This window comes from Bos mutus, chromosome 24 (genome assembly GCF_027580195.1).
Source record: "Bos mutus isolate GX-2022 chromosome 24, NWIPB_WYAK_1.1, whole genome shotgun sequence".
Classification (NCBI taxonomy): domain Eukaryota; kingdom Metazoa; phylum Chordata; class Mammalia; order Artiodactyla; family Bovidae; genus Bos; species Bos mutus.
In genome coordinates, this window is record NC_091640.1 from 49,360,821 (window position 1) to 49,384,622 (window position 23,802).

At 43.4% G+C, this 23,802-nt stretch overlaps 1 long non-coding RNA gene across 1 annotated transcript; it reads right to left on the reverse strand.

The window, feature by feature from the left end:
- Nucleotides 1-241: 241 nt before the first annotated feature.
- On the reverse strand, nt 242-18,493 carry LOC138985438 (uncharacterized). The gene is made up of 3 exons (XR_011462497.1): nt 18,372-18,493; nt 16,647-16,797; nt 242-391 (listed from the first exon to the last, which is right to left on the reverse strand). It is a non-coding gene; the product is annotated as an uncharacterized lncRNA (long non-coding RNA).
- Between the last annotated feature and the right edge of the window lie 5,309 nt (nt 18,494-23,802).

Below are 23,802 nucleotides of genomic sequence, written 5' to 3' on the forward strand. Positions count from 1 at the left end.
AAGTAGGTCAAAGTTAGGGGGAATCAGGTCCGACACAAAGTATCAGGTGTTGGCTGAAAAGTAGGGGCTGAGAGGAGGATGCATTTCCCACAGGGGAGCTTCACTACCAAGAATTTCTACCCAAGACCACTCCTGGTCCACAGATGTGGGCCAGACTCCAGTGGAGCCTGAGAGGTGGCCCCTTGGTCCTGGGAGAGCTGCCTAAGGGGGAGGGAGGGAGGGAGGGAGGGTCCCGGGGTACGTGGTTTCTTTCCTGGGAGTCCAGGTGTGCAGGCACTTTCATCCGGATGACTCATTAGCCCGGGTGAGGCTGGGGCGAGGCTGGGGCGAGACTGGGGCAGCACACAGCCAGGGTTCACTTCACGTGCTTGCTCTGGGCTGGCAGGCCTCTCTAAGAATGACAGGCAAAGAGTCGATTACACAGGACTCTTTGAGAAGATAGACAATCTCCCCTTTACACAAACACACAGGCAAGTCAAACCTAGGGCTTCTAATTGTCCCCCTGGCCTGGACCCAAGGCAGCAGTTTGGACTATCTTTTTCTTGGATTAATCTGAAATAACGGCCCCCTGCATCTCCTCTTACCCTCGTTTCCCCAACATACTCTAGAATCTAGAGACCCGACACTACCGATGTGGGTCAGATGATTCTTTGTTGAGGGCGCTCTCTGTGCCTTGTAAGGTGTTGAGGAGCCTCCCTGGCCACTGCCCACTGGATGCCAGCAGCGCCTCCCAAGCTGTGATAATTAAAAACGTCTGTCCGTGTTGCCAAATATCCCGTGAGAAACAAAACTATCCCAGCTGAGAAACCCTTATCTCCTTAAAACATTTAATGCCATGTGTCAACGTCTCAGATTTCAAACAAGTGGCCTGATTTTGATTAAAGATCAATTTCAGAATGAGGAGACAGCAACAGTGACTAGCACACAGTGTGTGGAGCAGGGCATGAGGAGGCCAGTCCTACAGTGAGCTGGTCTGCAGCCTGGGGCAGGCTCACGGTGCTTCTGCAGACTTAGACATGCAAACCCCCAGTACAGCGAAATACAGGAGTCTTCTTCTAACTGTGCAGGTGCGCCACTAAGATAAGGATCAGAGAGTGCCAACCAGGGCTGGGAGTTCTCTGGAGAAATTTGCATGGTGGTAAGACCAGTGTTATTGTTAACCCAAGTTGTTAACTAGTGTGCTTGAAGCACAGTGAGGCCAAACAAACTAAAACGTTGGAGTTTGGAGCAGAGAAAGGTTTAATGCAAGGCCAGAAAAGGAGACCAAGTGCTCATGCCCTGAAAACCTTCAAGCTCCCACAAGGGTTTTGGCAAAGCACTTTTAAAGAGCAGGTAAAGGGGTGGAAACAGTGGAAATAGTGACAGACTTTATTTTTTTGGGCTCCACTGCAGATGGTGACTGTAGCCATGAAATTAAAAGATGCTTGCTTCTTGGAAGAAAAGTTATGACCAACCTAGACAACGTGTTAAAAAGCAGAGACATTACTTGCCAACAAAGGTCCATCTGGTCAAGGCTATGGTTTTTCCAGTAGTCATATATGGATGTGAGAGCTGGACTATAAAGAAAGCTGAGCACTGAAGAATTGATGCTTTTGAACTGTGGAGTTGGGGAAGACTCTTGAGAGTCCTTTGGACAGCAAGGAGATCCAACCAGTCCATCCTAAAGGAAATCAGTCCTGACTATTCACTGGAAAGACTGATGCTGAAGCTGAAACTCCAAAACTTTGGCCACTTGATGCAAAGAATTGACTCATTAGGAAAGACCCTGATGCGGGGAAAGATTGAAGGCGGGAGGAGAAGGGGACGATGAAGGATGAGATGGTTGGATGGCATCACCAACGCGATGGACATGAGTTTAAGTAGGCTCTAGGAGTTGGTGATGGACAGGGAAGCCTGGCGTGCTGCAGTCCATGGCGTCACAAAGAGACGGACACGACTGAGTGACTGAACTGATCTGAATTCTAGTATACTTGCCTGGAAAATTCCATGAACAGAGGAGCCTGGCAGGCTTCAGTTCATAGCGTCATAAAGAGTCAAACACCACTTCGTGACTCAGCAACAACAACAGGTACTTCAGACAGGAGCTAAAGCAGAGGATATAGGGAAAGGCCTGTCCCAGGAAGGCTTCATAGGGTCCTGCTTGGTTACTTTAGGTGTTTTGACTATTGTCTGTCCCATAGTCCCCACACTCCTTTGAACTATCCCAGGAATCCCATATTTATGTTTCTCAGCCTGCTTCTCACCCCTGGGGGTGGAGGAAGGAAGGGGAACACTTGGGTTGGACCTCGTGAGTTGCATTTGGTACACCTCCCTGTGAGGTACAGCTCAGCAGTGAGCCTGGTCAGGGCCCTGCTGAACTCCTGAGGTGGGGGACCATGTGGCTTGGGTTGAAAATGGGCAAGAAGCACATCCTGTGTCCTGTGTCCTCCAAGGACACAGGCCCTGCTCACCTAGACGTTCCTTACATTGTAGACACTCTTGCATTAAATGGATTGAGAGTGAAGGGGAAAGTGCTTTGCCAGGAGTCCAGAACCTGGAACTCTGGTCCCAGCTTTGCCACTTCCCCTGTCTGTGTTTTGCTTTTGTTTTGTGTAACCTGAGAGGGCTGGACTAGACGACCTCTATGTTTGCAATGAGCTATGACATTCTCTAGTTCTGGACGATGCCTGCAGTTCTTACACAGCCCTCGGTGTGCGTGTACTGTGGGTCTGCAGAAAGCAGCCCAGGCAGACCGTGTTCTCCAAAAGTCCAGATTCTGAGTCTGGGTGCTTAAACCATTAAGGATTTGGGGCCAGACTCCAGGAATCTGAATCCTTACAAGTTGTGTGATCTTTCTAAAGTTATTTACACACTTAGTTTCTTCACCTATAAAATGGACCTAAATGTTCCTAGAACAATGCCTGCCACATAACAAATTCTCTGTATGTGTTAGCTCCCCCAGGGTAAAACTACTGGCGATTTGTATCCTGTGGACTGAAATTCCAAAATATCAATAGCAGGACAATCAAGAAAGGAAGCTGGCCCTTGCCCAGATAGAAGATAAGAGACCAAGCATTTCTTTTCTTTTCTTTTTTAAATTTTATTTTATTTTTAAACTTTACAATATTGTCTTAGTTTTGCCAAATATCAAAATGAATCCGCCACAGGTATACCCGCATTGCCCATCCTGAACCCACCTCCCTCCTCCCTCCCCTCCCCTCCCTCTGGGTCGTCCCAGTGCACCAGCCCCAAGCATCCAGTACTGTGCATCGAACCTGGACTGGCGACTCGTTTCATACATGATATTATGCATGTTTCAATGCTATTCTCCCAAATCTCCCCACCCTCTCCCTCTCCCACAGAGTCCATAAGACTGATCTATACATCGGTGTCTCTTTTGCTGTCTCGTACACAGGGTTATTGTTACCATCTTTCTAAATTCCATATATATGTGTTAGTATACTGTATTGGTGTTTTCCTTTCTGGCTTACTTCACTCTGTATAATAGGTTCCAGTTTTATCCATCTCATTAGAACTGATTCAAATGTATTCTTTTTAATGGCTGAGTAATAACTCCATTGTGTATATGTACCACAGCTTTCTTATCCATTCATCTGCTGATGGGCATCTAGGTTGCTTCCATGTCCTGGCTATTATAAACAGTGCTGCGATGAACATTGGGGCACACGTGTCTCTTTCCCTTCTGGTTTCCTCAGTGTGTATGCCCAGCAGTGGGATTGCTGGATCATAAGGCAGTTCTATTTCCAGTTTTTAAAGGAATCTCCACACTGTTCTCCATAGTGGCTGTACTAGTTTGCATTCCCACCAACAGTGTAAGAGAGTTCCCTTTTCTCCACACCCTCTTCAGCATTTATTGCTTGTAGACTTTTGGATTGCAGCCATTCTGACTGGCGTGAAATGGTACCTCATAGTGGTTTTGATTTGCATTTCTCTGATAATGAGTGATGTTGAGCATCTTTTCATGTGTTTGTTAGCCCTCTGTATGTCTTCTTTGGAGAAATGTCTATTTAGTTCTTTGGCCCATTTTTTGATTGGGTCATTTATTTTTCTGGAGTTGAGCTGTAGGAGTTGCTTGTATATTTTTGAGATTAGTTGTTTGTCCGTTGCTTCATTTGCTATTATTTTCTCCCATTCTGAAGTCTGCCTTTTCACCTTGCTAATAGTTTCCTTTGTTGTGCAGAAGCTTTTAAGTTTAATTAGGTCCCATTTGTTTATTTTTGCTTTTATTTCCAATATTCTGGGAGGTGGGTCATAGAGGATCCTGCTGTGATGTATGTTGGAGAGTGTTTTGCCTATGTTCTCCTCTAGGAGTTTTATAGTTTCTGGTCTTACATTGAGATCTTTAATCCATTTTGAGTTTATTTTTGTGTATGGTGTTAGAAAGTGGTCTAGTTTCATTCTTTTACAAGTGGTTGACCAGTTTTCCCAGCACCACTTGTTAAAGAGTTTGTCTTTAATCCATTGTATATTCTTGCCTCCTTTCTCAAAGATAAGGTGTCCATATGTGTGTGGATTTATCTCTGGGCTTTCTATTTTTTTCCATTGATCAATATTTCTGTCTTTGTGCCAGTACCATACTGTCTTGATAACTGTGGCTTTGTAATAGAGCCTGAAGTCAGGTAGGTTGATTCCTCCAGTTCCATTCTTCTTTCTCAAGATAGCTTTGGCTATTCGAGGTTTTTTGTATTTCCATACAAATTGTGAAATTATTTGTTCTAGCTCTGTGAAGAATACCGTTGGTAGCTTGATAGGGATTGCATTGAATCTGTAAATTGCTTTGGGTAGTATAGTCATTTTCACTATATTGATTCTTCCAATCCATGAACATGGTATATTTCTCCATCTATTAGTGTCCTCTTTGATTTCTTTCACCAGTGTTTTATAGTTTTCTATATATAGGTCTTTAGTTTCTTTAGGTAGATATATTCCTAAGTATTTTGTTCTTTCCGTTGCAATGGTGAATGGAATTGTTTCCTTAATTTCTCTTTCAGTTTTCTCATTTTTAGTGTATAGGAATGCAAGGGATTTCTGTGTGTTGATTTTATATCCTGCAACTTTACTATAGGCATTGATTAGTTCTAGTAATTTTCTGGTGGAGTCTTTAGGGTTTTCTATGTAAAGCATCATGTCATCTGCAAACAGTGAGAGTTTTACTTCTTCTTTTCCAATTTGGATTCCTTTTATTTCTTTTTCTGCTCTGATTGCTGTGGCCAAAACTTCCAAAACTATGTTGAATAGTAATGGTGAGAGTGGGCACCCTTGTCTTGTTCCTGACTTTAGAGGAAATGCTTTCAATTTTTCACCATTGAGGATAATGTTTGCTGTGGGTTTGTCATATATAGCTTTTATTATGTTGAGGTATGTTCCTTCTATTCCTGCTTTCTGGAGAGTTTTTATCATAAATGGGTGTTGAATTTTGTCAAAGGCTTTCTCTGCATCTATTGAGATAATCATATGGTTTTTGTTTTTCAATTTGTTAATGTAGTGTATAACATTGATTGATTTGCGGATATTGAAGAATCCTTGCATCCCTGGGATAAAGCCCACTTGGTCATGGTGTATGATCTTTTTAATGTATTGTTGGATTCTGATTGCTAGAATTTTGTTAAGGATTTTTGCATCTATGTTCATCAGTGATATTGGCCTGTACTTTTCTTTTTTTGTGGGATCTTTGTCAGGTTTTGGTATTAGGGTGATGGTGGCCTCATAGAATGAGTTTGGAAGTTTACCTTCCTCTGCAATTTTCTGGGAGAGTTTGAGCAGGATAGGTGTTAGCTCTTCTCTAAATTTTTGGTAGAATTCAGCTGTGAAGCCGTCTGGACCTGGGCTTTTGTTTGCTGGAAGATTTTTGATTACAGTTTCAATTTCCGTGCTTGTGATGGGTCTGTTAAGATTTTCTATTTCTACCTGTTCCAGTTTTGGAAAGTTGTACTTTTCTAAGAATTTGTCCATTTCTTCCACGTTGTCCATTTTATTGGCATATAATTGGTGATAGTAGTCTCTTATGATCCTTTGTATTTCTGTGTTGTCTGTTGTGATCTCTCCATTTTCATTTCTAATTTTATTGATTTGATTTTTCTCCCTTTGTTTCTTGATGAGTCTGGCTAATGGTTTGTCAATTTTATTTATCCTTTCAAAGAACCAGCTTTTGGCTTTGTTGATTTTTGCTATGGTCTCTTTTGTTTCTTTTGCATTTATTTCTGCCCTAATTTTTAAGATTTCTTTCCTTCTACTAACCCTGGGGTTTTTCATTTCTTCCTTTTCTAGTTGCTTTAGGTGTAGGGTTAGGTTATTTATTTGACTTTTTTCTTGTTTCTTTAGGTATGCCTGTATTGCTATGAACTTTCCCCTTAGGACTGCTTTTAAAGTGTCCTACAGGTTTTGAGTTGTTGTGTTTTCATTTTCATTAGTTTCTATGCAAATTTTGATTTCTTTTTTGATTTCTTCTGTGATTTGTTGGTTATTCAGCAGCGTGTTGTTCAGCCTCCATATGTTGGAATTTTTAATAGTTTTCTCCTGTAATTGAGATCTAATCTTACTGCATTGTGGTCAGAAAAGATGCTTGGAATGATTTTTATATTTTTTGAATTTACCAAGGCTAGCTTTATGGCCCAGGATGTGTGATCTATCCTGGAGAAGGTTCCATGTGCGTTTGAGAAAAAGGTGAAATTCATTGTTTTGGGATGAAATGTCCTATAGATATCAATTAGGTCTAACTGGTCTGTTGTATCATTTAACGTTTGTGTTTCCTTGTTAATTTTCTGTTTAGTTGATCTATCCATAGGTGTGAGTGGGGTATTAAAGTCTCCCACTATTATTGTGTTATTGTTAATTTCTCCTTTCATACTTGTTAGCATTTGTCTTACATATTGCGGTGCTCCCGTGTTGGGTGCATATATATTTATAATTGTTATATCTTCTTCTTGGATTGATCCTTTGATCATTAGGTAGTGACCATCTTTGTCTCTTTTCACAGCCTTTGTTTCAAAGTCTATTTTATCTGATATAAGTATTGCTACTCCTGCTTTCTTTTGGTCCCTATTTGCATGGAAAATCTTTTTCCAGCCCTTCACTTTCAGTCTGTATGTGTCCCCTGTTTTGAGGTGGGTCTCTTGTAGACAACATATGTAGGGGTCTTGTTTTTGTATCCATTCAGCCAGTCTTTGTCTTTTGGTCGGGGCATTCAACCCATTTACATTTAAGGTAATTACTGATAAGTATGATCCCGTTGCCATTTACTTTATTGTTTTAGGTTCGAGTTTATACACTGTTTTTGTGTTTCCTGTCTAGAGAATATCCTTTAGTATTTGTTGGAGAGCTGGTTTGGTGGTGCTGAATTCTCTCAGCTTTTGCTTGTCTGAGAAGCTTTTGATTTTTCCTTCATACTTGAATGAGATCCTTGCTGGGTACAATAATCTGGGCTGTCGGTTATTTTCTTTCATCACTTTAAGTATGTCTTGCCATTCCCTCCTGGCTTGAAGAGTTTCTATTGAAAGATCAGCTGTTATCCTAATGGGAATTCCCTTATGTGTTATTTGTTGTTTTTCCCTTGCTGCTTTTAATATTTGTTCTTTGTGTTTGATCTTTGTTAATTTGATTAATATGTGTCTTGGGGTGTTTTCCTTGGGTTTATCCTGTTTGGGACTCTCTGGGTTTCTTGGACTTGGGTGATTATTTCCTTCCCCATTTTAGGAAGTTTTCAACTATTATCTCCTCAAGTATTTTCTCATGGTCTTTCTTTTTGTCTTCTTCTGGGACCCTATGATTGAATGTTGTAGCGTTTAATATTGTCCTGGAGGTCTCTGAGATTGTCCTCATTTATTTTAATTCGTTTTTCTTTTATCCTCTCTGATTCATTTATTTCTACCATTCTATCTTCTAATTCACTAATCCTATCTTCTGCCTCTGTTACTCTACTATTTGTTGCCTCCAGAGTGTTTTTAATTTCATTTATTGCATTATTCATTTTATATTGACTCTCTTTTATTTCTTCTAGGTCCTTGTTAAACCTTTCTTCCATCTTCTCAATCTTTGTCTCCAAGCTATTTATCTGTGATTCCATTTTTATTTCAAGATTTTGGATCAATTTCACTATCATTATTCGGAATTCTTTATCAGGTAGATTCCCTATCTCTTCCTCTTTTGTTTGGTTTGGTGGGCTTTTATCCTGTTCCTTTGTCTGCTGGGTATTCCTCTGTCTCTTCATCTTGTTTAAATTGCTGAGCTTGGGGTGTCCTTTCTGTATTCTGGCAGTTTGTGGAGTTCTCTTTATTGTGGCATTTCCTCGCTCTGTGTGGGTTTGTACAGGTGGCTTGTCAAGGTTTCTTGGTTAGGGAGGCTTGGTTGGTGTTCTGGTGAGTGGAGCTGTATTTCTTCTCTCTCCCTTTCGAAGACTTGGGTTGCTTTTCTGGGTGCCTGATGTCCTCTGCCGGCTTTCAGAAGTTGTTTTGTGGAATTTACTCGGCGTTTAAATGTTCTTTTGATGAATTTGTGGGGGAGAAAGTGTTCTCCCTGTCCTACTCCTCCATCATCTTAGCTCCTCCCTCCCCAAGCATTTCTTATTCTCCAAGTCAGGAGACCCCTCTGACTTCTCAGGCACAAAAAGCCTCCTTGGAGGTCAAAAGGGGAGTGATGCGAACTGATGCTCATTACCCGTAGGCCTCTTGAGTGGAATCCATCTTGGCTAAGAAATGTGTGTGCACACATGGAAAGACTCTGAGATATACCAAATATAGATGCTGAACCAGGCAAATCAAAATGAATGGCCAAAGGAAGCCCAGAAGAGATGCCCCATATAAGTGACTTAAACTGCCGCAAGGGTGCGACTGTCTGAGTCTGCCTGTGTGTCTATCCACATATACTATACTTTTTCCCTCTCCTAATACACACTCTTCTTCTGTTAGGTTCTTGCCTTTCTGTCCTTTGCTGTGCCCATGTTAAAATGGCAAAGACCTAACAGCAGAAATTAAGAAGAAGTGACAAGAACGAAGAACTAACTATATAAAAAAGGTCTTAATTACCCAAATAACCACAATGGCGTGATCACTCACCTAAAGCCAGACACCTGGAGTGTGAAGTCAAGTGGGTCTTAGGAAGCATTACTATGAACAAAGCTAGTGGAGGTGATGGAATTCCAGCTGAGCTATTTCAAATCCTAAAAGATGATGCTGTTAAAGTGCTGCACTCAGTATGCCAGCAAATTTGGAAAACTTGGCAATGGCCACAGGACTGGAAAAGGTCAGTTTTTATTCCAATCACAAAAAAAAGCATTGCCAACGAAGCTAGAAGAATCCTTCAAGCGAGGCTTCAACAGTACGTGAACCAAGAACTTCCAGATATGCAAATTGATTTAGAAAGGCAGAGGAACTAGAGATTAAATTGCCAACATCCACTGGATCATAGAAAAAGCAAAGAAATTCCAGAAAACCATCTACTTTTGCTTCATTGACTACGATAAAGCCTTTGACTGTGTGGATAACAACAAACTGTGGAAACTTTTTCAAGAGATGGGAATACTAGACCACCTGACCTGCCTCTTGAGAAATCTGAAATGCAGGTCAGGAAGCAACAGTTAGAACTGGACATGGAACAACAAACTGGTTCCAAATCGAGAAAGAAGTCCGTCAAGGCTGTATATTGTCACCCTGCTTATTTAACTTCTATGCAGAATACATCATGTGAAATGCAAGGCTGGATGAATCACAAGCTAGAATCCAGATTGCTGGGAGAAATATCAACAACCTTAGATATACAGATGATACCACTCTAAGGGCAGAAAGCAAAGAGGAACTAAAGAGCCTCTTGATGAGGGTGAAAGAGGAGAGTGAAAAAGCTAGTTAAAAACTCAGCATTGAAAAAACTGAGATCATGGCACCTAGTCCCATTACTTCATGGCAAATAGATGGAACAAAAGTGGAAACAAGGGCGAATTTTATTTTCCTGGACTCCAAAATCACTGTGGATGGTGACTTCAGCCACAAAATTAAAAGATGCTTGCTCCTTGAAAGAAAAGCTATGACAAACCTAGGCAGTGTATTAAAAAGCAGAGACATTGCTTTGCCAACAAAGATCCATCTAGTCAAAGCTGTGATTTTTCCTGTAGTCATGTATGGATGTGAGAGTTGGACCATAAAGAAGGCTGAGTGATGAAGAACTGATGCTTTTGAATGGTATTGCTGGAGAAGACTCTTGAGAGTCCTTTGGACAGCAAGGAGATCAAACCAGTCAATCCTAAAGGAAATCAACCCTGAATATCCATTGGAAGAACTGATGCTAAAGCTGAAGCTCCAATACTTTGACGATCTGATGTGAAGAGCTGATTCATTGGAAAAGACCCAGATTCTGGGAAAGATTGAGGGCAGGAGGAGAAGGGGCGACAGAGAATGAGATGGTTGGATGGCATCACCAACTCAATGGACATGAGTTTGAGCAAACTCCAGGAGATGGTGAAGGGCAAGGTAGCCTGGCGTGACGCAGTCCATGGGATCACAAAGCGTCTGATATGACTGAGCAACTCAACAATAGCAACAACAATAAACACTCTACTTACTTCAGTATTTTTCATATTTGTGGGGATTCTTTTTCTGCAAAGCCCAAGAGTCAGGGCCTTGTCACTGATGATTGGTCTAATGTTTAGGATTCAGTGCCTTCACTGTTGTGACCCGCCTCCAACCTCAATCTCTGGCCGGTACCGAAGCCCTTTAAGCTGCTGAAGGCTGAGGCCACTGGAGATCAAGACTATGTTGATCAAACCATAGTAAAGATGTAAACAAAATGCTGGGAAATCCAGGTGAAGGGTGTTATCTAAGCAATCCAGGGAGGCTTGTCTGTGTGCATCTCTGTGGCTTTAACCAAAGAAAAGACTCAGAAACCCGGAGCATCCAAGTAAATCCAGTTACCCTGCATCCTACGTTGCTTTTCCTGAGCCAGTGGGCTGTCCTCCAGAAGTGGGAGACTTGGCTCCCCAAGTGTTCCCTCCAATGTGGCCTGGGTCCAAGTTCTCTTGAGGTCACTTCAGGCTCCTGGAGCCTGAGCAGCTGCTTTTGGGGAAAAGCCAGCTGTATGTTGAACTGATGGAATTTCCTAGCATTTTAATTGTTAATGGGGAACAAGTAGCTGGTGACTCAGAGAAATAATATCTACCACTGGTGCTGAAAAACCCTGAAATTTCTATACAACATTGGAGAATACAAAGTCTTAACTGTCTTTTACACCCAGGTACAACTCAGAACCAAGTCTTGAGAACCGACAGAGATAACCCGAATGATAAGGCACCAATGGATATACAAGTCCCAGAGAAGAGGTGTTGGTACCCTGGGCATGCTATTACTGAATTCTATGTTTCTCTTGGCTTTTTGGGGGGAGGGGGATCCTTCTGGAAAGTACATTGAATGTAACTATCAAGAGCCAAGACAATTCAATGGGGAAAAGGGTAGTCTTTTCAACAAATGGTGCTGGGATAACTGACCATCCCATGTAACAGAATGAAATTGGACCCCACCTCACGCCATATACAAAAATTAACTCAAAATGGATCAAAGGTCTAAAAGTATGAGCTAAAATTATAAAATTCTCAGAAGAAACTGCTGCTGCTGCTAAGTCGCTTCAGTCATGTCCGACTCTGTGCAACCCCATAGACAGCAGCCCACCAGGCTTCCCCGTCCCAGGGATCCTCCAGACAAGAACACTGGAGTGGGTTGCCATTTCCTTCTCCAATGCATGAAAGTGAAAAGTGAAAGTGAAGTCGCTCAGTCGTGTCCGACTCCTAGAAACACCATAGACTGCAGCCCACCAGGCTCCTCCGTCCATGGGATTTTCCAGGCAAGAATACTGGAGTGGGGTGCCATTGCCTTCTCCGTTTGAATCTGTTGCACTACCAGAAATGTACGTTTTCACATTGATGATAAAATTCTTCCCTGTTAAACTGGCAAAGATTTAACAGGGGCAAACATGAAAGTGAGCGAAGGACTCAAATATAGTTGATAGGAATATAAATTGGTAGAACAATTCCTGAAGGAGTTCAGTAAGTAGCTATCAAAAGTGTAAACACTTTGCAAGCCTTTTCCCGGTAGGTCCATTTCTAGGAATTTGTCCTATTGAAATCACCATGGATGGTTGTCATAGCATAGCCATTTCCTAAAATTATAAACTGTATAAATACCCCAGGCAAGGGGGGGAAAAAAACAGGAAGAATGAGGAATAAGGGACTCCCTGGTAGTCCAGTGGTTAAGAATCTGCCTTGCAATGCAGGGCACATGAGTTCAGTCCCTGGGTGGGGAACTAAGATCCCTCATACCGAGGAGCAACTAAGCCCATGCACCACAACTAAGACCCAAGAAACCAAATAAATAACTATATATATATATATATATATATATTTTTTTTTTTTTAAGGAGGAAGAGGAAGCATTTATGTCAGGAAAGAAACTTTCTGAGAAATCTCCAACAAACTGCTTAGAACTCCTGGATCAGACCACATTTTGTGGCCATCCCTAGTTGAAAGGGAAAGTGGAAAACAGAATTTTATTTGGGTTCAAAACTAAGGTTCTCTTAATAAGAAAGAAGGGAGGGATGGACATCATAACGTCTATTTTTATCTATCTATCTACCTATCTGGGGGCTTCCCAGGTGGTACTAGTGGGAAAGAACCCACCTGCCAGTGGAGGAAACTCAAGAGATGCGGGTTCGATCCCTGGGTTGGGAAGATCCCCTGGAGGAGGGCATGGCAAGTCACTCCAATATTCTTACTTGAAGAATTCCGTAGATGGAGGAGCCTGGTCCACAGGGTCATGAATAGTTGGACATGACTGAAGCGACTCAGCATGCACATACGAAGGCATCTATCTGTCTATCTATCTTTCCATCTGTCCTCTGCCATCTACCTTTCTACATCTGGAAGGATCAACATCAACTTCATTTGGTGGTTATTCCTAGTTGGTAGAATTTTAAAGGTAATTTTTACTTTCTTATTTTCACATATTTAATATTCCAAGTTTACTTTCTGTAAAGCTATATTATATTTATAAAAAGAAAAAGTCACTTAGAAGAGGTTATAGCTGTTAAGAGTGGGATGGCGTATGACAGGGACAGGATCAAAACCAGGTGTGGTGCCAGAGAAGCTGTGAAGAGCAGAGAACCAAAATATCTCAGGAGGAGAGGGTGAAGAAAATTGATGGAGACACAGCTACTGTAGTTTGTGGTGGGATTCTGGCTGTTCTTGCTGGCTTGTTGCTTCCTTGGCTTTTAATTTAAGGAGAGTCAAAAATGTTGCCTGATGTCTTGAAGTTGCTGCCTACAGCCTAATTGGAATTTTCAGGGCAGGAGGAAGGACTCTGCAGCCTTTACAGAAAGCCTGCTCAGTCATGTCCGACCCTTAGCATGGACTGCAGCCTACCAGGCTCCTCTGTCCATGGGATTTTCCAGGCAAGAGTACTGGAGTGGGGTGCCATTGCCTTCTCTGCCCATGAAGGGAGAAGATCTCAAATATGTGTGGATTTTGCTAAAACCCTTGCAGCTATCTGACACTCTGTCTGACTTCTCAGGTTAGCTCTTAATTTCGTTGATGATGTTCTAAGACCTTCTTGTTAGACCCAGCCTCAAAGGGCAGACGAAAGTGTCTTTTCTAAGAGGAATAGTTTGTTAGTTGCTCAGTCGTGTCCGACTCTTTGCGACCCCAGGAACTGTAACCCGCCAGGTTCCTCTGTCCATGGAATTCTCCAGGCCAGAATACTGGAGTGGGTAGCCATTTCCTTCTCCAGGGGATCTTCCTGGCCCAGGGACTGAACCTGGGTCTCCTGCATTGCTGGCAGGTTCTTCACTGTCTGACCACCAGAGAAGCCCAAGAGGAGTAGGCCCTATGGCTATTAGAATCATAGCAGCTGCTTGGGCTGGAGTCTGGAGTCCAGACTCCTGGGAATTTAAGAGAAGCACAATTTATTCTTTTTACCTGGAATTATGCTGCTGCTGGCTACTATTTATTGAGTATCTACTGTATTTGCTCATTTAGTCCTTAAAACCACTTCACAAGATGGGTCCTTGTTTTATTAATTAGAAAACCAGAGCTCAGACGGGTTAAGTAACTTGTCTAAGAGCACACATCTAGGACAGTGGGAGAAATGTGACCGCAGGTTGTCTGGTTTCACAGTCTATACTCAGAATCATTAGTTTCTTTGCTCTCAGTGTGACTGGCTGGCTCCAGACTGTCCTAGAGTTAGTATTTTAAGTCCCACATCCTGAGAGACTCCTCAATTCCAGGCAAACCCAGACGGTTGGTCACCCCAGCTGCTCTCCTTTCTCTCCTCCAATCCAAATCCTATCATAGTTGAGAGCTTGCTTCCAGTCTTGCCTCTTTTCCGAAGGCCTTCCTGACACCCCTCTACCTCCCCCCACCCCCCGCACCCAGTCCCCTTGGGGAGCTCCTTTGGCACACGGTGCTCTTCCACTGAGCACTCAGTGCTGGCTGTGTTCTTCACACGTGGATGCCTTCCAAGCTCGCCTGGCTGCCCCGGCAACAACAGACACGTAATTAGCACCAAAGGGAAAAATTGTAGTGGAATTAATGAGTGAATGAATGATTAACATCACCTAGAGCGAATGCTTATTGAGTACTTCCTGTGAGCAGGCACTGCAAGGTGCTGTAGGAAGTAAATAAGTGAGTTTTAAGTCAATGAATAACGGAGGCATGAGAATTAGTGAATAGCAGTCTGGGTAGTGGCTTGTGCTGTTAGTGATGTCAACAAAGATGAGTCAAGGGATGCTGCATCCCGAGCCTGATGCCTATGACAGCAGCAGTGGTGCCCGCAGCAGCATCGGCGCTCTGCTGCAGTAGGGCCCATAGTTTACAAACCTTCTCCCTCGCATGACTTCACGCCTCTGCCTCCCAGCAGACATGAGAGATAAGCAGAGGAGACATGTACTGCCCCATTTCTAGGCAAAGAGAGTGAGTCAGAAAGATTTCTCAAGCGACTGATCTAAACCCACGAGTTTAGTGTGATCCTGAGCCACATCCAGGCCACCAATGTGTCTTGTGGTCTGCATAACTTTCTAAATAATTGAATTGCATGACGACATTTAAAGACAGGGAGATTCCACATAAAAACCTGCATTTCTGGTTTCTCTTGACTAAATGGAAGATGTGATGTCCCTGGTCGTCACTTGAGATGAGGCATGGGCTCACCAGTGCTAATATTTCCAAGACCATCCTAGCCTGTGTTGCCTGAGGCACCCCAGTGAAGAGACCAGAAAGTCAGGAAACTACCTCCAGCAACAGAAGACATGTGGTTATAAGGAGCCTGAGGATCCCAAACGTTGTTTTATGTTTCAAATGATCAAAAACATGTACAGAAGGAACGGCCACACCCACCAAGGCTCCGGCCCAGCCCTTTCCCTTTCAGGAGTCTAGATCTTGTCCTTGACGTCTCTTTTTCTGTCATCATTTCCACCTCCTATCTAACTGGCTAAGTCACAAAGCAAACTTTTGATTTTTTCCCCAATTAACCTTATCCTTCAGTAAATGGCAAGTCCATCCTTACAAAACTCTGGGGTCATTCCTAACACTGTCATACTTACCTGGGCAAAACTTGGCTCTGCCTCAGAAATAGATCCTGAAGCTGCCGGATCTACTGCCCACTGTGCTGCTGCTGCTGCTAAGTCGCTTCAGTCGTGTCTGACTCTGTGCGACTCCATAGACGGCAGCCCACCAGGCTCCGCCGCCCCTACTGCCCACTGTAGTAGCCCCCTAATTGTTATGTTTCCACCACTCCCCTGCTGCTGTCTACTCCCAAATACTGCACAGAGGGATTCTGTTAAAATATAAATGAGATCAGGGTCTTTTGCTCAAAATTCTCTATAATTTGCCAACAGAAGAAATATGGTGTCCCTCTTGTGGCCCCAGGCTACTCCACACTCCCCTCCACACTCCCCTCCACATTCATTCCGTTCCAGCCAGACTTCTTCCTACCCCACCTGCTGAGCTTTGGATACAATAAGTGTATTATAGCTTGGGGTCTTCAAAATTGATACTGATTTCAATTTTCTAAGGCTGCAAAACAGCTCACCCCAAAACTTAGTAGCTTAAAGCAATACTAATCATCTTATTATCTCTTACGGCTTCCACAGGATAGGAAACCAGAAGCAGCTTAGCAGGGTGGTTCTGGCTCCTGCGTGAGTACTCAGTCGCTTCAGTAGTGTCTTGCTGTTTGCAACCCCATGGAATGTAGCTTGCCCAGCTCCCCTGTCCATGGGATTCTCCAGGCAAGTATACTGTAGTGGGTTGCCATGCCCTCCTCCAGGGGATCTTCCTGACCCAGGGATGGAACTCGAGTCTCTTAAGTCTCCTGCATTGGCAGATGGGTCTTTACCACTAGCACCTCCTAAGAAGCCGGTTCATGGCCCTCCTCAGTATTACAGTCAGTCAGATGTTGGTAGGGACCAAGTCATCTGGGGCTTGGCAGGGATGGGGAGTCTACATCCAAGAGGGTGGCCAGTTGGTGCTGGCTGCTGGCAGAAGGTCACAGTTCTTCACGTGGACCTCTCCTGGGTATGCAGCAGGATGCCTAGAGAAGATGGAGGCTGGATTCCTTCAGAAGAAAAACCAAGAGAATAAGGTGGGAGTCGCAATGCCTTTCATGCCTTAGGCTCAGAACTCACCCGCCATCCCTTCAAATGGTTCAGTTGGATCCACAGGGCTGCACAAGGGTGTGAAGACAAGAGGCCCGGATCGCAGCCCATTCTGAGGAAGCCTCTACCTGGGTGCTCTTCCTTCAGTCACCTCAGGGCTCTAAGAAAAATATGGTCTTTTCTACCAAAGAGAAAGATATAAGAAATCAAGAAATGATCCATATTCATTAAAAAAAATAACTAAATAGAAAGATGTGTATATATACATACATATGTATACATATATATACACCCATGTCCCCAGCTTGTGAATAAGGTTTCTAAAGACGGCAGCTCGGTGCCAGTCCTTTGTTCTCTTCCCTTCCTGGTTCCCCTTCCTCATAAGAACAATTTCTCAGGCTTTACCCTGGACATGTGCAGGAAACTAAAGAGGTGGGGAAAACAGTTAATATAAATCCTCCACTCAGAAGCCTACAAGCTTTACTCATGGCCCCATCCACTGATAAAAAGACTTCAGGAAGATTGTTAACCCCGTAATACTGAGCCAATGAGGAGCTGGGGAGAGGACTTGCATGGGCAGAAAATAAAAACCCCATTATAATGGTTCTGGGTGTGCCTGCCCACCAGACGCCTGGTCTCACAAGACCCTCACTAAAGCCTCCTCTTCCCGCTTCACCTCCTGTCTCCAAGTCCATTCTTTGAGTGTGGGCTGCTGAGCATGTTTCTCACAGGGCTAACTTCATGTTTCCTTGAGATCCTGGTTCTTATTTTCTTTAGCAGAGAGGTCTTCATAGACTGCCCCTTATCAATGAACACCTCTCCCCTCACAACATTCTTATCTTGCTTTTCCTTCCTTCATTGTGCTTATTATACCTGAAGATTTTCTATTCCTTTGTATATTGTTTTTCTCCAGTAGAACAAATCTCAACCTTTAGACCAGTGCTTGGTGCATAGAAGGTAGTCAATATTTTTCAAATTAATGAATAGTCTATATGCATTAAATTATTCATTGGAATAATTCATTGAGAGGTAAAGAAAACCCTGCCTCTTTCAATACACGTCATCACATCATATCAAGGGCACATACTTCAAAATGCTTTAGCCTTGCTGCTGCTGATCTTGATCACCTAGTTGAGAGGAGCTTATCAGCTTTCTCGTCTGCAGTTACTAGGCTGTTTTTTTTGTTTTTTAAAATATTCTAATTTATTTATTTGACTATGTTGGGTCTTAGTTGCCTCATGAGAAATCTGTAGCTGCAGCCTGAGGGATCTTTAGTTGTGGCATGTGGGATCTAGTTCCCTGATGAGGGATTTAACCCGGGGCCCCCTGCTCTGGGAGCAGGGGGTCTTAGCCACTGGACCACCAGGATGTCCCTGCAGTTTCTGGGTTTTTCCCACTTTTCTATCGTGTACTTGTTGGAATTAAGTCACTCTGTGTGGCTCACAGTAGAGATGTGGGGAGTTCTGCTCCACCTTGCTGAGGATAGAGTATCTGCATAATTAATTTAAAATTCTTCTGCCCAGATTTGTCTCTTCTCCCTTGTTTATTAACTTAATCGTTCCTTTACATCTTCATGGACTAATGGATATTTATTTTATACTTTGGATTGGAATGCAATCCTACTTCATTTTCTTGCTCTAATTGTCCCAGCTCTGACCACTGGGACCTCTGTCAGCTGGCCCACAGCAAGCTAGATCAGCAGAAGAGGGCAGGTGAAGAGAAGTATCTTTACTCTCAACATTTCTCCATCCATACCTGTGGGGTTTTTTATATTTGTTGAGCACTTCCCTATTTTCTGGTGCTACGAGATGCTCCAGGCTCATCTTGTATATTTCTTGCTCCAGCCCTTATGTTCTGTAAAGACCCCTGGTTCCTTTTACTGGAAAATGACATTAGAAGCCAAGATCTGTAAATACATTTCAAAACATGCATCTCTCCCCATTTCCTCAAGCACTACCCTGATCTAGGCCACCACCTCCTTTGGAGGCTGCCTGACCACCACACAGGGTGTACTGCCTCAGCATTTGCTGTCCCTTCCTCCCCACCCGTTCTTCCTACTGCAGGCAGAGGCATTATTGCAAGTCACGTTGTGTTGGCCAAAAACTTGGTTCAGGTGGCCAAAATATTGAAGCTTCTGCTTCAGCATAATATTTAATAACTTTATAGAGTATAATCTATAAAAATATTGTCACTGTCTTGTACACCTGAAACTAATATATTGAAGGCAACAATACATCAAAAAAAAAAGTTCACTCAACACTCGCAGTGGCTGATGCCCTCCTCATGATTTCTGCTAATTCCAGGGCTTATGCATCCTTGAGTCACCTCTGGCTCCAATTTCCTGCTTCTTCTGAACTCTCTGAATCTTCCTTTGTTTCTGCTCCTTCCCTTTGACCTCTCCCCACCTACTCTCCCCTGCTCAGGGAAGCTTACTATCTTGCTCTAGAAAATTTAAGCGGCAATTCAGGGATTTATATAAGGGGAGTTTTATTGCAGCATCATACAGTGTATAAATTAAGACAGAATATTCATGTCTTTATGGCCCCCACCCCCACCCTCTCTGCACCTGCATTGTTCCAGCCACCCGCAGCGTTGCTCAGCTCAGCACTCCCATCCCCTCCTCATTCCACCATAGGATCTCAGGCTATTTTCCTGAGAGGAAGTCTGGTGCCAGCAGGTAACATTCTCCCTCATCCCTCTACCTTCTGTTCCAAGCAGAGTTTCACACAATGCTGCCCACAGCCTTGGAGCTCCATCCGCATTAGGTGGCCTCTGAGGGGCCCAGGACAAAGTCGGGGGAGAAGGATGAGGAAATACTCAGGCCTGGAAGGAGCAGACAGCTTAGTATGACTCCCTGCCCCAGCATGGAAATTCTTCCCAGAACCTGAGGGTTCATGAGAGCTGGCACAGAGGCCTGTCCCAGTAAAGGATGTTTCACGGCTGGCTTGAGAGTGAGGGTCATGTGAGACCTCTCTGTACCTCACGGGGCTATTGAGGGGTCAAGTGACATCATGGATAAGAAAATGCCTTATAAAACAACATGTAAATACAAGAACTTGTTATAATATGGTTTTTATGGGGAAATAGAATTTGAGTTCCAAGCAACCACTTTCAGATGAATTTTTGGAACATAATTGTAGTGGACATCTGTTGTTTTGGGTCTGCTGCATGGCCTTTTCCCCTTCTTCTGATAACAATTCCACCCACTCCTTTTCCTCTGAGGAAGTCCACCTCCTCAACTCTCAACTTGTGACACTGCTGCGGCTGCCATTGCCTTATTCTACTGCCAGGACACAGGGATGGACATGTGACTCAGGCTTGGCCAATCACAGCGGTTGCTCCTCTCCACTCATACAGTGATTGGTCCGTGGGATCCATAACCCTTAAAGTCTGGCCAATCACTGTTCTTCCTGGACATTTTGACACACTGAAGCACGCATAAAAACCCTTTCCTTCTGCTGGTGGTTGCTTAGCAGGGGTGACATGAGCTATTGTCAGTCTTGTCCTGCCCTTGTCCTGCCTCCTACTGCCACTTAGAGAAAGCCTTCCACAGTAAAAAAAAGACTAAGACTGACCTAGGGGTTGATGCTGGAAAGCTGAGTCAACAGGAGGAGGGAGGCTCCCAGCCCATCATTGGAGAACCTGGCCTTCATCCCGAGACAGATAACTTTCCTGTCTCCTGAAAAACACATCCCCTTCTTTCCTTCTGCTACAGCAAACTTTATGTCTCTTGTATCTGAAAAAAAAATCCTTTTCAACACAAGTTAACCTCTTGTGGATGGGAGGTGAATATTCATGAGTTTCAGGCTACTTCGTGTGTGAATATCTTCCTTGTCCAAAGAAATCTGAAAGGTCTCACAGGCAGGAGACTTGGGCTTGACATGGGGTAGTAAGCTGACAATAAAGACAAGCTTATTGAATTAAACTGAACTAGTGATCTTTACAGATAAAGCCTGCATCAACCTTACTTCCTTTCCAGAAAGCCTTGGGGCATAAAGAGTAACATATAATAGATGCTAAATATATATAATTGAGTGCATCAATGAATAGATTCATAATTAAATTAAGGAAAGCTACATGTTCATTCACTTTAAGTAGAAGCAATTCTATTCACTACACAAGCTTGAGAGGCAAGGTCTGAGTGCTGTGGGCAAGAAGCAAGTGAAATTGGAACTTCTTTTTCTGTTTTGGGATCTTGTTTTGAACATTGCTTAAAAGACTAGGTTTTATCCAGATACTGGTAACCATTTCTTGAGATTTCTGCCAAGACAAAATATAAACTGTAGATTGGACCAGTTGACTGGAATATGGAATTTGAGGACACAGAGGGTATGAAAAGGGGTGCAATTTCTTGAAAGAGGTGCAATTTCTTGATAGAGCTGGCAGGCAGCCCAGCCCAGCTCAGTTTTTGAGAAATCAGAGCAACAAAAACATATCATGACTTCAGGAAGCAAATGCAGCGAGGACCAGAGAGATACAGATGGTGCAATTCAGGAGCTAAGATGATACCCAGGAATTTTAGATCGCTTCACCCTATTAGCGAAAGTTAAATAAATAAATTTTGATTAAAGTCTGGCATTATGAACCTAGATTTATCCTTTTGTTGAAGGTTAATAAAACATGTCATATGATAGGCTTGTAAATAAGTATTCCGTCATCACAGAAGCTGCAGAGGCCCTTCTGCTCACAGGATAGGCTTCCTAGCTCACTCCAGGTCTGAGCAAAAGCTAAATGATGGTCAGAGGAAGCAGACAGAACTGAAATGCACAGCACTCTGAGGCTGTCGGTTCTGGTTCTGACCACTTGCCTGCCCAGGGACCTTTTTCTCCATTTTTCTCATCTTGAATTATAGAGTTGTTTCAAAGACCAAATGAAATAGTAGATGATAATAGATTTTGAAGACTGTAAATAACTACAGAAATATAAGATCTACATAGAGAGGGGGAAAATAGACCCTAAGAAGAAAATCTATGATGTCTCAACTAATAGAAGCCAAAGCCAGGGTCTGAACAATAGAGAAAAGAGAGAAGGATTTTAGAGGACCAGTACTGTCCACCTGGAGAAGGGCATGGCAACCCACTCCAGTATTCTTGCTTGGAGAATCCCATGGACAGAGAAGCCTGGTGGGATACAGTCTATAACTTCGCAAGAGTCGGACACGACTGAAGTGACTTAGCATGCCTCCAGCATTGTCTACCCAGGAAGATGCTGCTTTTTGCTGGCCTGTTGGAATATGGGTTGTTATTAGGATCCAGGCAGAGTGTTGAAAGGGTCAACAGCCTGGACAGACTCTAGAGCCAGACTATCTGGGTTCAAATCCTAGCTTCACTCCCTATCAGCCACACGACTTTGGGTGGGACACTTAGCTTCTCTAGGGGAAGTGAGGTGTACAGGTGAGAGAGCTCAGATGCATGTTTCTCAGGGGAGAGCTCCATTGTTAGGGTCCCAAGGCCATTTGTGACACCCACAAAACTTCAACCACTGGTCCTGGGTGCCTTCTAGCTCTGACGATAAAGCCACTCTACCACTGTGGCTGGGAATTCTGTTGCTGGGAATTCCCTGCTCTTTCTCTCAGAGCTTTTCTGATAACTCTGCTGCCTTCAATCCCCCTTCTTCCTCCGGCCCCTCCCTTCTCTCCCATGTTCATTACTTGAAGGGATTTTCCTGGGAAGTCTGAGTGCACTTTGTAAACAGCCAGCTGCTCGATGACTTCTTCCCCTGCGTGCACTGTCAGCTATGAGCAGATGGCACTGGGGCAGGGGAGCAGGTTGGAGGAGTGTGGCTGGGGAGACACAGGTTGAAGGGGTCTGGATTCTGCCTTTTGGGTAGTTTCAGTCCTAAGCTGGCTTTGTTCATGACCCTTCCTTGCTGGTGTTCTGGTCCTTGCCAGAGATGCCAGCAGCTTATTGCCCAAGATCACTCTGCTAGATAGCAAATATATATATTTTTAATTTTACTGAAATATAGTTGATTTACAATGTGGTATTTAATTTTCTGCTGTAGAGCAAAGTGACTTAGTTATGCATATTCCTTCAATCATAAGCTATTACAGCTTATCACAAGATGTTGAACATAGCTCCTTGTGCTATACAGTAGGATCTTCCTGCTAACCCATTCTATATATTATAGTTTGCATTCACTAATCCCAGGCTTCCAATCCTTCCCTTCCTGTCTGTTCTCTATGTCTGTGTTTTTGTTTTGTGGATATGTTTATTGGTGTAATATTTTAGATGCCACAAAAAGAGATAGCATATGCTATTTGTCTTTCTCTTTCTGACTTATACTTTGCTTGTATGATCATCTTTAGTTGCATCCGTGTTGCTTTAAATGGCATTATTTCATTCTCTTTAACAGCTGAGCAACATTCCATTGTATATGTATATACCACATCCTCTATCCATTCATCTGCTGATGGACATATAGGTTGCTTCTATGTTTTAGCTATTATAAATAGTTCTGCTGTGAGCATAGGGGCACATGTATCCTTTCAAATTATAGTTTTGTCTGGGTGTATTTCCAGCAGGAGGATTGCAGAATCATATGGCAACCCTATTTTTAGTTTTTTGAGGAACCTCCATACTGTTTTCCATAGTGGCTGCACCCGTACATTCCCACAAATGGTATAGGAGTGGAGGGCCAGTATCCCTGCTGCTGCTGGGCTGGGAGAAGAGCCTACTGCGTTCTGTGGCCACACTAGGACTCAACTCAGGACCTCTGCATGTCACGTGATCAGGCTGACTACTCAGAGTCCCCGATTAAGAGCTTGACTCTTGACCAAGGAAATCTGAACCTTCAGTTGGACTGGATCAAGAGTGGAGAGAAGGGAAAGGTTCCAGTTTTCTGGATCCAGGCAATACATGCAAAAGAGAAGGAAGGGAGTCAGGGCGCTTGTCAGGCTTCTCCTCCACCCCTGGGAAATCACAGCATGTGGACTAAACACCCTCAGAAAGGTGTCAGGGACAAAAGAGGCCCTAGGTGTAAAAGACAATTATTTTCATGGTGGGTACCAAAAGTGTAGCTAGAATAACATGGGGATCAGATTGCACATTGTGTTAACTTATTTTAACAACCTAAATACTGGCATCACCGACTCGATGGACATGAGCTTGAGCAAGCTTTGGGAGTTGGTGATGGACTGGGAAGTCTGGCGTGCTGCAGTCCATGGGGTCGCAAAGAGTTGGACACA